This window comes from Capricornis sumatraensis, chromosome 20, assembly GCF_032405125.1.
Source record: "Capricornis sumatraensis isolate serow.1 chromosome 20, serow.2, whole genome shotgun sequence".
NCBI lineage: Eukaryota > Metazoa > Chordata > Mammalia > Artiodactyla > Bovidae > Capricornis > Capricornis sumatraensis.
Window position 1 is genome coordinate 8,050,288 of NC_091088.1, and position 17,466 is coordinate 8,067,753.

The following is a 17,466-nucleotide window of genomic DNA, read 5'->3' on the forward strand; positions in this document are numbered from 1 at the left end:
ATACTGGAGTGGGTTGCCATTTCCTTCTCCAGGGGATCTTTCCAACCGAGGGATTAAACCCATGTCTCCTGAATTGGCAGGCAGATTCTTTATCACTGAGCTGCCAGGGAAGCCCTTAAAAATGAGTATAAAATGGAATTATAGTTCTGGTCTTGATTTTATTAGGTGAGAATTTGTTGCCCAATATGGCATTCAAGTAGCCAGAGCTAACCAACCATGGGAACCTCTGAGGGTTTTCAAAATCCCTCCAGGGTTGAGATGTGTAACTATCACTTGATAGAGCTGGAGACACTGGTTGCTTATGACCTCTCTGCCCTATGAACTAGCCAAGGTATGGCTGGTTTCATACTTTGGGATATTTCCAACTATACTCTCAAGATTACACAACACTCCTCATGACAAAGTCTTAAAAAAAGAACAGAGTCCATGAGGAAGAGGATGCTTTTACAATCATAAAGATTTAAAAACCCTTTTAAAGTCACCCCTATGAAAATAATAAGTGCCCCAAGCTAAAATGCCTTAATGTAGATTCAATCTCCCATTCTGCCCTTTATTTAATTTGTTTATTTTGGCTGTGTGGCTTGTGAGATCTTAGGTCCCTCACTGGAGATCAAACTGAGGCCCTGGCAGTCCTACCCCTGGATGGCCAGGGAATTCCCTTTCATTCTGCTTTCAAATAAGTATATTGAATTTTTAAAGCTAGTTAATATAGAATTAGGTAAGTATATAAAATTATTTTACACTTAGGATTCTCCAGAACAGACTACTGTTTCAAATGCAATAGAAACTGCAAATGTTTCTACAAAACAAGGACAAATCAGCAACAGAAATGAGGTAGGTGAGCTGAGAGACAGTAGTAATCTCCATCTTTAGATTGGAAAGTTGTTGCTTACTAGTGAGGGGAATAATACAGGTTACTTTAAACAATATCTTTACCTGAATGTCTCAAAGCCACCCAATATCCAAGGTCAGTGGATGTCCGCATTTTCTATATCTGAGTGAACAATGCCTAAAAAGAGATTTTCTGTGTTCAAGGTATGCAGATGTCACAATCAGTTTGTTGTACCACCACTCTCTGTAAATGAGCTCATGTGTTTTCAGTGATCTTTTACCCACAGACATGAAGAAATGGAAGAATAAAAGGTGAGCTGGGGGCTAGAGAGAGTCTGAGACAATTAAGGTGAACAGCCAACAACGGCATCCAGGTCACAGAGTGCCTACGCCTGACCTAGTGATGGTGGAAAAGCAGTCCTGAATGACAGTCCTGTCCTCGCAGCTGAAAACTTGAAACAAGTTTCACAAGAAACAACATGTTTCACAAGCAACATCTGCTTAATTCCTCAGTGGTGGGGACATTCCTGGTGGTCCAGTGACTAACACTCCCGCTCCCAACGCAGGGGACCCAGGTTTGACCCTTTTCGGGAAACTAGATCCCATATGCGGCAAGTAAAGAGTTCACGTGCTACAACTCAAGAACCCACCAGTTGCAATGAGGATCAAAGATCCCCAGTGCTCCAGCTAAGACTCGGCACAGCCCAATAAATGAATTAATCAGTTTAAAAAAATTCCCAGCGGTTATTTCTTTACCTGAAAAATATCAGTAAGAATGAGATAGATACTTGACCTCGGGACACTTTTCACATTTCATCTGGAGTTCTAAGGTTGATCCGTTAACAAACAAACCATGAAATGGGTGCTGATGAGTGGATATAGAAGCAAAAAAGTACAGAATCCAATGAGTTCTTTTTTTTTTAAATTAATTACTTAATTAATTTATTTATTTTACTTTATTTTAATTTACAATGCTGTATTGGTTTTGCCATACATTGACATGAATCCACCGCGGGTGTACATGCATTCCCAAACATGAACCCCCCTCCCACCTCCCTCCCCATAACATCTCTCTGGGTCATAAAAATATGGAATGCTTCACGAATTTGCGTGTCATCCTTGCGCAGGGGCCATGCTAATCTTCTCTGTGTCGTTCCAATTTTAGTATATGTGCTGCCGAAGCGAGCACTCCAATGAGTTCTTAATAGGCAGCAGGAAAGTTGGCTACAGCTCACGTGGGGAGGATGAGAAGTGTTGCCAAATTCCATCTACCTACATCAGAAAGTAAAGATTCGAGAGGATGAAATCTGATAGATGACCAAGAATGTATGATGCTCTGGATTAACAAATTTATAATTAGCTGCAATTTGAAGATGTGGACTTGAGAGCCAGACACAGGCCTGGGCTTGGCCATTTGGGGTTTGGTGGATCCAAGTTCCCACCCTTGGAAGTTCTGGCTGCCTTTCCTGGCCGGTTGCTGTGGCAGGAAACTGGCAATGCTTACTCAGATCCCCTTAAGTGGTAAGTGAGTCTGCATGTCTAGAAAGCCATAAGTAATAAACATATAGATGGTGAGAAAGTTTTAATACAGAGTGTGTCAAATCTAGTGTGAAAAGCTGTATAACTTTGTGCTTCTTTTTAGAAGCTTTATTCAGTCTTCAGTGCTTTCAACCATTTCAGATAAACTGATATACTAGACGATTTAAAATCTAATTTTAATTGTGATCCTTAGGAAGATTTAACTAATTTAAGTGTGCTGTCAACATTCAAATGCTGAAGAGTTCTGATTTTCTAAAGGTATATGTTTGATTTTTAACATCTAGAAATGCTTTAAAACTGTTACCTTAGTGAATATTTTGATTTACTGGATTTGTAACTTATCTAAATCTTTAGCAAGATTTTATTGTTAGATTTGTAAGGGTCTCTCATAGATGCTTGCAAAATTCTGCCTGAAGGAAAAAGCTTAACTTTCCTACATAAACTGTACCGAAGAGTAAGTTCTTTACAGAATAATGCCAGCTTATCAATGCAGAAGGAATGATAGCCCTGGAATAAATATTCTGCAAGCCCTAATAAATTATTCTGGGCAATGATCATTAGCTGCCAAAAGTCATCAGGTGAAAAGCTGAGGGGCTATTTTATCAAGGGATGCATCCAACTGCCTATGGTGAGAAATAGTTTTAATATAAACGGTAACATAAATATGGACCCCTGTGTCATTTCTCACGCCACAAAAAAAGAGAAACAACCAGATCTTACGTGTCTCCTGATAGAAGTACCCAACACTAAATTGAATGTATTCTTGCCAAAAACCCAAGCATAAATGTGATAACTCTAGATTAGGATTGTCAAACTCAGCAAAAAAAACACAAGATGATAAAATATTGCACAAGCGAGCACTTTCACACTAAAAAATATTGTTTAGTTAAGGGTAAAGCGTCTACCTGAAATGCAGGAGACCCGGGATCGATCCCTGGGTCAGGAAGATCCCCTGGAGAAGGAAATGGCAACCCCCTCCAGTATTCTTGCCTGGAGAATCCCATGGATGGAAGAGCGTGGTAAGCTACAGTCCACAGGGTTGCAAAGAGTCGGACACGACTGAGCGACTTCACTTTCCTGTATTTTATCTGGAAACTCTACTCTAAATCTAACTACCAGGATGAATCGAATGAATACAATCAGCAAAATCTAGAATGTAGAAAACCCTCTAGGACATATTTCCTTCTACAGATAATTTGCAAAGAGACAACACTTCATTTGATGATTGGAAGAAAAAACAATTTGCTCTCCCACAGAAAAATCGCAAGGATGAAAAAGGGAGGAAACCTGCAGATACTATCAGATTAACAGAGGCTTAAGAGACATGGCAATAAGTGTTTGCATCCTGATTTGAATAAACATCTGTGACAAAATTTTAGGAAATTTGAAAAGTAACTGAATATTTAGGAATCAGTGTTAAAAGTGTTAAGTACTATGGCTAGCTTACACAAGAGAATTTTTATCTTTTAAAGATACATACTGAAGTGTTATTGATGAAACAATATGATGTCTGAAATTGGTATCAAAACAATCCTGTGGCAAGGTGGGAGGGGTAGGTTGTCAAGAATAGAGATAAAAACGGGATCGGTGGGTGTTGACAATTGTGAAGGCTGGTGAGGAGTATGTGAGAGTTCATTATGCTATCCTACCTTTGTGAATATTTGAAAAAATTTAAAATGTTTCAAAAGGGAGGGATTTAAGAAAAACTGAGGCATGAACATGTAACAAATAGAAGATTAATTATGATCCAATAAAATATAAATTTGCTTGCCTTCACAATAACATGTCGCAGTGTAGGTTCATTTTTTAAAATAAATGCGTCACTCTGGCGGGGGACGCTGGTAATGGAGGAAACTACATACGTGTGGCAAAGGAGGCATATGAGAACTTTCTGTACGTCCCACTCAACTATGCTGTGAGCTGGAGACTAATAAGAGTCTCTTTTTAAAAAAGTGAGGCTCCCTTTGATTATTGCCGCCAGTCTTGGTCTCCCTGCTGTTTCAAGGTAACCATAGTTATTGGCTTGACGTATGTCCTTCCAGAAAGTTCTCTATACACTTATAGATATATACACGTAACACAGAAAATGCATAGCATCATAGTGTGTTTTTGTTTGTCTTGTGTTCCTTTCTTGCTGTCATCTGATTATTATATGACCCTTGATTAAAGGTTAAGGGATCATTATGGAAAACATTTTGCTCTGTGGCCCTTTTATATACCATTAGTTAAAAAAAAAAAAAAACAACTCTTGAGAATAAGAAAAGCTACCAACTTTCTAAGGATTTGATTGAGTAGATAAAAACTTGGTTACTTTGAAAGTGGCATTAGGAACTTCCTTGCAAGTCCAGTGGTTAAGATTCCACACTTCCAATGCAGGGGACACAGGTTCAACCTCTTGTCAGGGAACTAAGATTCCACATGCTGCACAGTGTACCCAAGAAAAGGATGCGGGCAGGGGGTGGGGGGTGGCGGGGCAGGGGGCAGGCATCAGTCTGACAAAATTTATTATAATTGTGAGTAAGACAGAGGAAAACAGTTCCTTACAGCCAAAGGTTGGTCTGACTCGATTGAGGTCTTGTTGTTCTCTTGGTGAACACAGACAATGTCACATTAACACTGGACAGGGCCACTCTGTGACCACGTAGAACAAGACGGAAACAAAATCACCCAGGAATCCTGTCTGAACACAGATAAAACCTGAACACCACTCAAGCCCCCAAATACCAATCATGACCCTCTCCCAGCCAATATGAGTGATGGCTGCTTCTTTACCAAGTATCACCTCACTCTGGCCTCTCCTCCCTCTCATTGAGTTTTATTATAAATGTATCAAATCATAGAATTACCCTTTCGCTTTTGACAGGAACAAAACATCCAACCAAGAGCTAACCTCCACTTCCATGAACTCACATCAAACTCAACTAAACAAGTGCAAATCCTATAAGAGGGTCCTTGGAGCAGCCTCTCACCAAGACACCCCAGGACCCAGGGTGAGAAGTCTCCCTCTCTGCAACAGAAAATAATCCCGTGTTCACCTACAAGTGTGGTTTTGATGGTCTTCAGCTGAACGGTATAGATAGAGGTTTTCTTTTAAAACTTTAAAACCAGATATAAGACAAATAAGCTGTTGTTGTTTAGCACTAAGTCATGTCTGACTCTTTGGGACCCCAAGTGATCCCCACAGCCCGCCAGGCTCCTCTGTCCATGGGGTTTCCCAGGCAGGAATACTGAAGTAGGTCGCCATGCTCTTCTCTATAGGATCTTCCCAACCCAAGGACTGAACCTGAGTCCCCTGCACTGGCAGGTGGATTCTTTACCACTGAGCCACCAGAGAAGCCCCAAGACAAATAAACACCAGGAATGTAACGTACAACATGAAAAAGAGTAGGGCCCAGCTGAGCAACTGAACTGAACTGAAGGTTATATATGTAAGTTAGGAGAGTAAATCCTGAGTTCTCATTACAAGAAAAAATATTTTTTCCTATTCTTTGATTTTATATCTAAATGAGATGAAACTCAACTTACTGTGATGATAATTTCATGATGTACGTAAGTCAAATCATAAGGCTGGTCACCTTAAACATATAGAGTGCTAGTATGTCAATTATATCTCAGTGTAAAACTAGAAAAAAAAAAAAAAACAACCTTTAAAAACAATGGATCCTGGGACTTCCCTGGTGGTCCAGTGGCTAAGACTCCGCACTTCCAAAGCAGGGGCATGGGTTCAGTCCCTGGTCGGGGACCGAATCCTACATGCCGCAACTAAAGAACCTGTATGCTGCAACTAAGGTCTGAAAGAAAGAGTCGCTCCATGTGTCCCACTCTGCAATCCCACGGGCTGTAACCCACCAGGCTCCTCTGTCCGTGGGATTCTCCAGGCAAGAACAGTGCAGTAGGTTGCCATTTCCTACTCCAGGGAGTCTTCCCAACCCACGGTTTGAACCCAAGTCTCCTGCATTGCAGGCAGATTCTTTACCGTCTGAGCCACCAAGGAAGTCCAACTAAGGTGGTGCAGCCAAATAAATAGAAATAAATATTTTTTAAAAAAGAATCACAACTTAAAGACATTTCGTTATTTTTTAAAAATAAAAACAACAGATCCTACCCCCAAATACATACTCGTAGGTCAACTCTCATTAATGACTGCTTCCCACAGTGAGCGGATTTAGTGGTTGCCCCTCCAATCTCCACTTCTCCTTGCTTTTGGTAACCACTACTAATCGCTCTTTTAGGTAAATGCCCCCACTCAGCTTAGGTGGTGCAGCAGTAAAGAATCTGCCTGCCGATGTAGGAGACTCAAGAATGTGGGTTTGATCCCTCGGTTGGGAAAATCCCCTGGAGGAGGAAATGGCAACCCACTCCAGTATTCTTGCCTAGAGGATCCCATGGACAGAGGAGCCTGGTGGGCTACCGTCCACGGGGTCACAAAGAGTCAGGCACGAGTGAGTGAGCACGCACGCCCCAGCTTACCTGCTCAACCCCTATCCCCATCTTCTCTTGGGGCCAGGGAGCCTGCGGGGCTGCTGCCAAGCACCTCCCCAAGGCTGGAGGCCCGAGTCCTCACTACACCCCACAGCCCGAAGGCAGAGGGTCTGGGGTGGGAAATGGAATTGTAGTCCACAATTTTAAATGTGTGTATGTGCTTTTTTTGGTTTGTTTTTACAAAATTAAAATACTGCCATAAATATAAGCTCTTGATCATGTCTTTTATACTTAATATATTATCATTATTGGCTCCAAATTGCTCCAAACTTCTTGAATTCAGATTTCAGCTAGCCTGCTTGAGATCAAATCTCTCTTTCCTCTTAATCTTTATGATGGTCTTTCAAGACTATTTGGGAAGAAGAGTCAAGTTTTCTTCAGCAGCATGATCATTTTAAGAACTGTAACGTACGTGATGCCAAAACTCTCTAGGGAAGGACTTTCAAAATCTGAATTTAGTTGTCACTACCTATTAACAGCACTTCCCTGGTGGCTCAGAGGTTAAAGCGTCTGCCTCCAATGCGGGAGACCTAGGTTCAATCCCTGGGTTGGGAAGATCCCCTGGAGAAGGAAATGGCAACCCACTCGAGTATTCTTGCCTGGAGAATCCCATGGACGGCGGAGCCTGGTGGGCTACAGTCCACGGGGTCACAAAGAGTCGGACACGACCTATTAACAAAGTTATTAACCTTTAAGTTAATTACCTCAGGCCAATTACTGAGAACAAACTTGATATTGCATCTGAAACATGAAACACACCCGTAGAATTTACCTAGTAATAAATCTGCTCAATCGAACGCATGCAGTGTACACACCTCTTCTTTGGGTGTGTACCCTTCTGAGCCGTGTAAACATTTTCCCCCAGATGTAGCGATTTTGTTTAAAACAAAATTGAGGAGCTAGAGTCGTTTGCTCCCGGATGTCTCCAATACACAAAATTCTTCTCAGTCAAGCATGGAGCTGCCAACAAAAACTTCTCTTTTTATATTTAAAAAAGTTGCTTGTTTTGTTTTTGACAGGGAAGCTTTATAATATTTAACTTGTTTTCTGGTACATTAAAAAGTCAAAGTAACATACAAAAATCAAATAGTCCAAAAAACTAAAAAGTAAAATATTTTCCATTCCAAGCCACTTCTGGCCTATTCTCCAGAGAACATTCTTTCTAATAGTGTATCCTTCCAGATGGGAGGAAAGGACAGTTAAGTGACTTTGGGACAGACATATACACACTGCTATATTTAAAATGGATAGCCAATAAGGACGTACTGCATAGAACATGGAACTCTGTCCAATTATGTGGCAGCTTGCATGGGAGGGGAGTTTGGGAGAGAGTGCTGCTGCTGCTGCTGCTAAGTTGCTTCAGTTCAGTTCAATTCAGTTCAGTTCAGTCGCTCAGTCGTGTCCGACTCTTTGTGACCCCATGAATCACAGCACGCCAGGCCTCCCTGTCCATCACCATCTCCCAGAGTTCCCTCAGATTCACGTCCATCGAGTCAATGATGCCATCCAGCCATCTCATCCTCTGTCGTCCCCTTCTCCTCCTGCCCCCAATCCCTGCAGCATCAGAGTCTTTTCCAATGAGTCAACTCTTTGCATGATGTGGCCAAAGTACTGGAGCTTCAGCTTTAGCATCATTCCTTCCAAAGAACACCCAGGGCTGATCTTTAGAATGGACTGGTTGGATCTCCTTGCAGTCCAAGGGAAGGGACTCTCAAGAGTCTTCTCCAACAACACAGTTCAAAAGCATCAATTCTGCAGCACTCAGTTTTCTTCACAGTCCAACTCTCACATCCATACATGACCACAGGAAAAACCATAGCCTTGACTAGATGGACTTTTGTTGGCAAGGGAATATCTCTGCTTTTCAATATGCTATCTAGGTTGGTCATAACTTTCCTCCCAAGGAGTAAGCATCTTTTAATTTCATGGCTGCAAACACCATCTGCAGTGATTTTGGAGCCCCCAAAAATAAAGTCTGACACTATTTCCCCATCTATTTCCCATGAAGTGATCGGGACCAGATGCCATGATCTTCGTTTTCTGAATGTTGAGCTTTAAGCCAACTTTTTCACTCTCCTCTTTCACTTTCATCACGAAGCTTTTTCATTCCTCATCACTTTCTGCCATAAGGGTGGTGTCATCTGCATATCTGAGGTTATTGATATTTCTCCCGGCAATCTTGATTCCAGCCTGTGTTTCCTCCAGCCCAGTGTTTCTCATGATGTACTCTGCATAGAAGTTAAATAAGCAGGGTGACAATATACAGCCTTGACGTACTCCTTTTCCTATTTGGAACCAGTCTGTTGTTCCATGTCCAGTTCTAACTGTTGCTTCCTGACCTGCATACAGATTTCTCAAGAGGCAGGTCAGGTGGTCTGGTATTCCCATCTCTTTCAGAATTTTCCACAGTTTCTTGTGATCCGCACAGTCAAAGGCTTTGGCATAGTCAATAAAGCAGAAATAGATGTTTTTCTGGAACTCTCTTGTTTTTTCCATGATCCAGCAGATGTTGGCAATTTGATCTCTGGTTCCTCTGCCTTTTCTAAAACCAGCTTGAACATCAGGGAGTTCATGGTTCACGTATTGCTGAAACGTGGCTGGAGAATTTTGAGCATGACTTTACTAGCGTGTGAGATGAGTGCAATTGTGTGGTACTTTGAGCATTCTTTGGCATTGCATTTCTTTGGGATTGGAATGAAAACTGACCTTTTCCAGTCCTGTGGCCACTGCTGAGTTTTCCAAATTTGCTGGCATACTGAGTGCAGCACTTTCACAGCATCATCTTTCAGGATTTGAAACAGCTCAACTGGAATTCCATCACCTCCACTAGCTTTGTTTGTAGTGATGCTTTCTAAGGCCCACTTGACTTCATACTCCAGGATGTCTGGCTCTAGGTGAGTGATAACCATCGTGATTATCTGGGTCGTGAAGATCTTTTTTGTACAGTTCTGTGTATTCTTGCCACCTCTTCTTAATATCTTCTGTTTCTGTTAGGTCCATTGTTTTTGTCCTTTATTGAGCCCATCTTTGCATGAAATGTTCGCTTGGGAGCTCTAATTTTCTTGAAGAGATCTCTTTCCCATTCTATTGTTTTCTTCTATTTCTTTGCACTGATCACTGAGGAAGGTTTTCTTATCTCTCCCTGCTATTCTTTGGAACTCTGCATTCAGATGCTTATATGTTTCTGCAGGAGCGGAGGCTGCAGGAGTGGCTGAGAGGAGCTACCGCACATCCAAGGTCAGGAGCAGTGGCTGTGCTTTGCTGGAGCAGCTGTGAAGAGATACCCCACATCCTAGGTAAGAGAAACCCAAGTAAGACGGTAGGTGCTGAGAGAGGGCATCAGAGGGCAGACAGACTGAAACCACAATCACAAACAACTAGCCAATCTGATCACACGGGCACACCCTTGTCTAACTCAGTGAAACTAAGCCATGCTGTGTGGGGCCACCCAAGACAGGTGGGTCATGGTGGAGAGGTCTGACAGAATGTGGTCCACTGGAGAAGGGAATGGCAAACCACTTCCGTATTCTTGCCTTGAGAACCCCATGAACAATATGAAAAGGCAAACAGATAGGACACAGAAAGATGAACTCCCCAGGTCGGTAGGTGCCCAATATGCTACTGGAGATCAGTGGAGAAATAACTCCAGAAAGAATGAAGGGATGGAGCCAAAGTGAAAACAACACCCAGCTGTGGATGTGACTGGTGATAGAAGCAAGGTCGGATGCTGTAAAAAGCAATATTGCATAGGAACCTGGAATGTCAGGTCCATGAATCAAGGCAAATTGGAAGTGGTCAAACAGGGGATGGCAAGAGTGAACGTCGACATTCTAGGAATCCCCGAACTAAGATGGACTGGAATGGGTGAATTTAACTCAAATGACCATTATATCTACTACTGTGGGCAGGAATCCCTCAGAAGAAATGGAGTAGCCATCATAGTCAACAAGAGTCTGAAATGCAGTACTTGGATGCAATCTCAAAAACAACAGAATGATCTCTGTTCATTTCCAAGGCAAACCATTCAGTATCACAGTAATCCAAGTCTATGCCCCAGCCAGTAACGCTGAAGAAGCTGAAGTTGAACGGTTCTATGAAGACCTACAAGACCTTCTATAACTGACACCCAAAAAAGATGTCCTTTTCATTACAGGGGACTGGAATGCAAAAGTAGGAAGTCAAGAAACACCTGGAGTAACAGGCAAATTTGGCCTTGGAGTACAGAATGAAGCAGGGCAAAGGCTAATAGAGTTTTGCCAAGAAAATGCACTGGTCATAGCAAACACCCTCTTCCAACAACACAAGAGAAGACTCTACACATGGACATCACCATCTGGTCAACACTGAAATCAGATTGATTATATTCTTTGCTGCCAAAGATGGAGAAGCTCTATCCAGTCAGCAAAAACAAGACCGGGAGCTGACTGTGGCTCAGATCATGAACTCCTTATTGCCAAATTCAGACTTAAACTGAAGAAAGTAGGGAAAATCACTAGACCATTCAGCTATGACCTAAATCAATTTCTTTATGACTATACAGTGGAAGTAAGAAATAGATATAAGGGCCTAGTTCTAATAGACAGAGTGCCTGATGAACTATGGACAGAGGTTCGTGACATTGTACAGGAGACAGGGATCAAGACCATCCCCAAGAAAAAGAGATGCAAAAAAGCAAAATGGCTGTCAGAGGAGGCTTTACAAGTAGCTGTGAAAAGAAGAGAACCAAAAGGCAAAGGAGAAAAGGCAAGATATACCCATTTTTCCAGTGGTGGCATAACATTATCCATATGAACACATCACAATTTAATCAGTCCCCTATTGATGAGTATTTAGGTTGTCTAATTCCTTTCCACTATAATAATGTGAAAATAAATATTCTCATACAAGCATTTTCGTGCATTTGTGTAACTGTATCTGTGGAATAAATTTCAAAAAATGACATTGAGTCTAAGGGTTGGAGAGTCAACAGTTTGAAAGCTACTGACAAATTGTTTTCTAATAAGGTTGCACCAATTACCACTCCCGTTCATGTTATATAATGCTGCATGCTCTCTCACATGCTAGCCAACATTGGTTTTTTTCCAACTTTTTTATCTTTGCCAGTCTGATAGGTTGAAAAATATTTTGTGTGTGTGTGTGTGTGCCAGTCCACCATGAGTGTGTGGTTCTGCCATTTCTGAACACAGTGACTCAATTAAATAAAATCAAGGTAGTAATAGGGATGGATGCTATTTCAAAAATTTATCCTTATTTCTAAGAGTGATTAATTGGCTTTGCAGCCTACCCTGGAAAGATCAATTATTAATATATACTGAGACTATATATTAAACAGTGCTTGGGAGTTCCTTTCAGACTACTCTTTTATTTTTCAATGTGTTTATTTTTTATTTTACTTTTTGGCCATGCCACATAGCTTGCAGGATATTAGTTCCCCAACCAGGGATTGAACCCGCCCCCTCAGCAAGGAGTCCTAACTACTGGGCCACTTATCTTCTGATGACTCTTTGATCTTAAAATATCAAACTAAGAATTGAGGGAACTATCAAGGTTACTTAAGAAATTAATTCAGTTACTTAGCAATGTCAGCACACGTCATTTGAAATCACGATAATGATGACAATGTGGATTGTATGTGCACGTAAAACAGGCAGTCTTAAGAAGAGGCTGGTAGAAAACGGAGTACGGCACATCTTCCAACTGTGTCTTACGTCTTATGAACAGTTTTGGAGGAAAGTTATTACTCCTGCTGAGAGAAATTTAAAGTTCCTTACTGAAATCATTTAAATAACTTTTATTTTAGATCATAATAATTTTTTTTTTTCTTTTTTGTGGCTGCAAAGCACGTGGGATCTTACTTCCCTGACTAGGGATTGAACCCATATCTCCCGCACTGGAACTGTGGAGTCTTAACCAGTGGATGACCAGGGAAGTCCCGAAATAACCTCTCTATTGTAGAAGAGACTTAGAGAAAAATTGCAGTTACTACGGATGGTTCCCATACAGCCCCCACAGTTCCCCTGCTTGTTAGCACCACACAGTAACATGGTACTTTGTCACTTACGTATTGATTGACACATTAACTAAAACTCATACTTTACTCAAATCGCCATAGTTTTTCCCCAATGTCCTTTTCCTGTTTCAGGCTGATACCCAGAATCCCAAGTTACAGTTACATTTAGTCATCATACCTCCCCGGGCTTCTCTGGGCTGTGACAGGTTTTCAGTTTCCTTGTTTTTGATGACCTTGACAATTTTGAGGAGTCCAGGCCAGGTATTTCATAGGATGTTCCTGAGCTGGCATCGGTCTGATGTTCTTCTCATAAATGAGACCGGGGTTGTGGATTAGGGAGAGGACGGCCATACAGGTGAAATTCCTCACATTATCGCATCACACTGTCAACATGACTCGGCGCTGTCACTGCTGACCTTGATCACCTGAGTGAATGCATTCATTACCTTTCTGTCTTGGCATAAACAACGCTACAGAATATAACGAATTGAGTCCTGAGGGTTTCAAAGTAAAGCGTGGCGGGGAGGCTGATTATCAGGGAGCCAGGGGTTCCCTGGTGGCTCAGATGGTAATGAATCCGCCTGCAACGTGAGAGACCTGGGTTCGATCCCTGGGTTGGAAGATCCCCTGGAGGAGGGAATGGCTACGCACCCCAGTATTCTCGCCTGTAGACTCCCCTGGGACAGAGAAGCCCGGTGGGCTACAGTCCATAGGGTTCCCAACAGTCGGACACAACCGAGTGACTAGGCACACAGCACAGGAGTCCCCTAATTCCTCAGGAGACCCTGCCAGGGGGGCAGAAAGAGCTCTGTGCCAGAGTGTGTGAACTCTGAAGCAATACTGGAAATTTAGAGACAAGCTGTTCAAAGTAATCCCACTGGGGTAAGCACTGCTACTCATGCTTCACGAGGAAGAGGCCGAGGCACAGTGCCAAGGACACAGGCAAGCTGAGACGCAGTCCACGCAGTCTGGCCACGGCGCCCAGGCTCTTACCACTGTGTGTCGTCTCACCAAATCCATTTTGACTTGGATTTCCCAGATTACAAGTGAGACACTAAGGCACCTTTCCTTTGGTATATGGCTACTGACCCCAGGACCTCACTGGGGACAGGTGATACAAAGAAGAAGCCATGAGGAACAGATTCCAGGTGAGACCTCAGAGTCGGAGCTGGTAGAGATCTGGAAGGATGGCATCCCAAGCCCAGAGCGGGGGGCCCGCTGGAGCCAGCAGCTGGAATCATCTCAGGGTATAATTTAAGCGTGACCCTAGGCAAGGATCACCAGATTCAGCAAACAAAAATATAAGATCCCCACTTAAATTTGAACCTCAGATGAACAACCTGTATGTTCCAAGTGAAGTTCAAATTCACCTGGGCCTCTGTATTTTAACACTCCCCCTGGCTTCACGGCCCCCAAGCCCAATTTCCAGCCCTCTTAGATTCACTGATCACTTCCAGTTGTGGTAGAGTCAGCTGTGACTGAATCAAAACCCTTTACACTGTGACTCTACTGACATAGGAAGATAAATGGAAGCTCTAGAAGGCGGAGGGGTTCAAGAAAACATAATTGAGAGAGGAGACAATTCTTTGTGTAAGGGAACAGTCCAATGTGCTTCATATGCAAAATGTCTTTCTAGAGAATTTCACTGAAATTGTCTTCATAAAGCAAATCATAACACTCATTTGCTTCACGTGTTTCCATTACGAGCCTCTTCTGTTAAGGAGAGGGTGGGATGAGTTGAGAGAGTAGCACTGAAACATGCGAAATTAGATAGCCAGTGGAAATTTGCTGTTTGACGCAGGGAGCTCAAATAAGGTGCTCTGTGACAATCTAGAGGGGTGGAATGAGGTGGGAAGGAGGGAAGGGAAGGGAAGGGACATGGGTATACTTATCGCTGATTCATGCTGATGTGTGGCAGAAACCAACATAATATTGTAAAGCAATTATTCTCCAATTAAAAATAAATATATTTTTTTAAAAGCTGCAGTGGGAACACAGGTCTTGAGATTCACAGCTGCCATTCCCACCACTCCAAATTTCCAACCCAGGAAACCCTCATTACAATAAGCATAGTGCACACTACATGTTAAGATCATGAAACAGAAGGAATCACGTCTCATGAACAAGTGTGCTTCTACAGAAAGTAGCACGGTGTCTGAAACCGAACAGATACTTGTGAAGTGGATGGATGGAAAAACAGAATCAGTCCTTCAAGAAAATTTATTTAAATATTAATGTATTGAGACGTAGTAAACGTTTGCCAACCCAAAGTTGATCTCTGATTGAAAGGACATAATGAGGCAGGGAGAGAGAGAGCCATGATGTGTGGGAAACATTCATAGTCGAGGAGGTGACGGGCAGGACTTCAGATAGCTGTTCTTTTCCAATGGCGTAAGTCGGTTCAGTCCCTGGGTCGATGAATCTAGATGAATGGAGCAGATCTTTCTTTCACAACTGGAGAAATGGCGGCTCAGAGGGTAAAGCGTCTGCCTGCAGTGCAGGAGACCTGGGTTCGATCCCTGGGCCAGGAAGATCCCCTGGAGAAGGAAATGGCAATCTACTACAGTCCTCTTGCCTGGAAAATCCCATGGACAGAGAAGCCTAGTAGACTACAGTCCATGGGATCGCAGAGTCGGACCCAACTGAGCGACTTCACTTCACTTGGTTTAACCTTTATCCACAAACTCATAGAAGTCTTAGGAAGCTATCAGATTCACCAAATATGGGCCTCTGCTGCCACCTAGTGTTAATTTCTCAGCTTTAAAAAGGTAAAAACAGGAAGCTCTGTAACTCAAAAAATTTCAGGATTTCCAACTCTATCAAAGCCTTTTGTGGGTAAAAAAAGAGACAGTATATCCTCTATTTGTATTGCAAAAATATTTAGACTCTGTTGCAACTAATGTGTCCAAACTGTTTACAGAAGGAAAACCATTTGATAATGATACAGATTGGCCCAAGCCTCTTAAAGCCAGCAGTCTTTTGCTGGGGACTGTTTTTTGGATACCGATGTTAGATACCTTTTCTCCCTTTCTTTCATTTCTGAACTCTATTAGGAAAAGAAGAAGGAAAAAAAAACTGAGACAGTTTTGGGGTGCTCCCATCAACGATTCTCTCTAAATTAAGATAGCGGCAGAAGACAGTGATATCTGGCCCCAGGCCTTTAAACTAGGATTTGTCTCAGTTTGGACACAGAAGTATTTAGCAGGGAGGGTGAGTTGGTGGCAGCCAAACTTTCAATCTTCTGAAAGCACAGAGTGTGTGCGCTTTCCTGCGCGGGAATCCACAGCCAAGAGACCAAAGAGCTGCGCTCAGTGAGGGAAGAGACATCATTTCTGTCTAGTTGTCTTCTCATCCTTTATACTGTATCTGGGCAGCCAAATAAGGGGAGCACCGAGAGGCTGTCACGTAGGACTCCTCTGGTGGTCCAGTGGCTAAGACCTCACGCTCCCGTGTAAGGGACTGGGATTTCATCTCTGGTCAGGGAACTAGATCCCACATGTTGCAGCTAAGCCCCAGTACAGCCAAACAAATGAATAAGTCTTTTTAAAAAATAATTAAAAAGGGAGAGACTGTTAAAAGTTACATTAAGTTAGTGTTAGAAGCTCAGTCATGTTTGACTCTGCGACCCCATGGACTATAGCCTGTCAGGTTCCTGGATAGACAAGAATACTGGAATGGGTTGCCATTTCCTTCTCCCAGGATGTTACTCTAAGAACACACCAGGCACACCAGCACACCAGGCTTCCCTGTCTATCACCAACTCCCGGAGCTTACTCAAACTCATGTTCAATGAGTCGGTGATGCCATCCGACCATCTCATCCTCTGTCGTCCCCTTCTCCTGCCTTTAATCCTTTAGGATGGGCTGGCTGGATCTCCTTGCAGTCCAAGGGACTCTCAAGAATCTTCTCCAACACCACAGTTCAAAAGCATGAATTCTTCAGCGCTCAGCTTTCTTTATAGTCCAACTCTCACATCCATACATGACTACTGCAAAAACCATAGCCTTAACGAGACGGACCCTTGTTGGCAAAGTAATGTCTCTGCTTTTTAATATGCTGTCTAGGTTGGTTATAACTTTCCTTCCAAGGAGTAAGCATCTTTAGTTGTATTTCAAAGTGATGGTCGACTTCACATCCATCATCTATTCTTGAAAGTTTTAAGTGCTTTTCAATCACAAGTCTTATTGGAAAATACTGATAACCACCATAAGGGAAAGGGTCAAAGGACTAAAACTGGAATGAGAAACTATATTCTGACATTAGTTTGAAAAGAGGGGCGACAGGAAAAGATTGTTCTCTGCAAATGACATGATTCCATTGAGGAACATGATAGAACTTTTATCTTCATACAAATTAGCCAAATTACTGCAAATCCCATGGCACCATTACAGCAGCACTGATACAAACAAGTATCAGTGAACAGGAGCGTGAACAGGTTCGGATCTTCTCGGCCTCCTCCTTCATCAGCCTCCATGTACCTACTGCACCTAGTTATCCGGCCCACTCTGCAGAGTGGCTGACATCTTACCTCGACTCCGAGCCCAGGGTTAAACCTCTGCTTTCACTGCACAGGATCCAGGCTTTGCTTACGTCATGCTCTTTCA

The 17,466-nt window shown here is 42.6% G+C and overlaps 1 non-coding gene across 1 annotated transcript; it reads right to left on the bottom strand.

The window, feature by feature from the left end:
* Positions 1-1,913: 1,913 nt before the first annotated feature.
* On the bottom strand, positions 1,914-2,020 carry LOC138097265 (U6 spliceosomal RNA). Its single transcript, XR_011146465.1, has one exon. It is a non-coding gene; the product is annotated as a U6 spliceosomal RNA (small nuclear RNA).
* Positions 2,021-17,466: the final 15,446 nt, after the last annotated feature.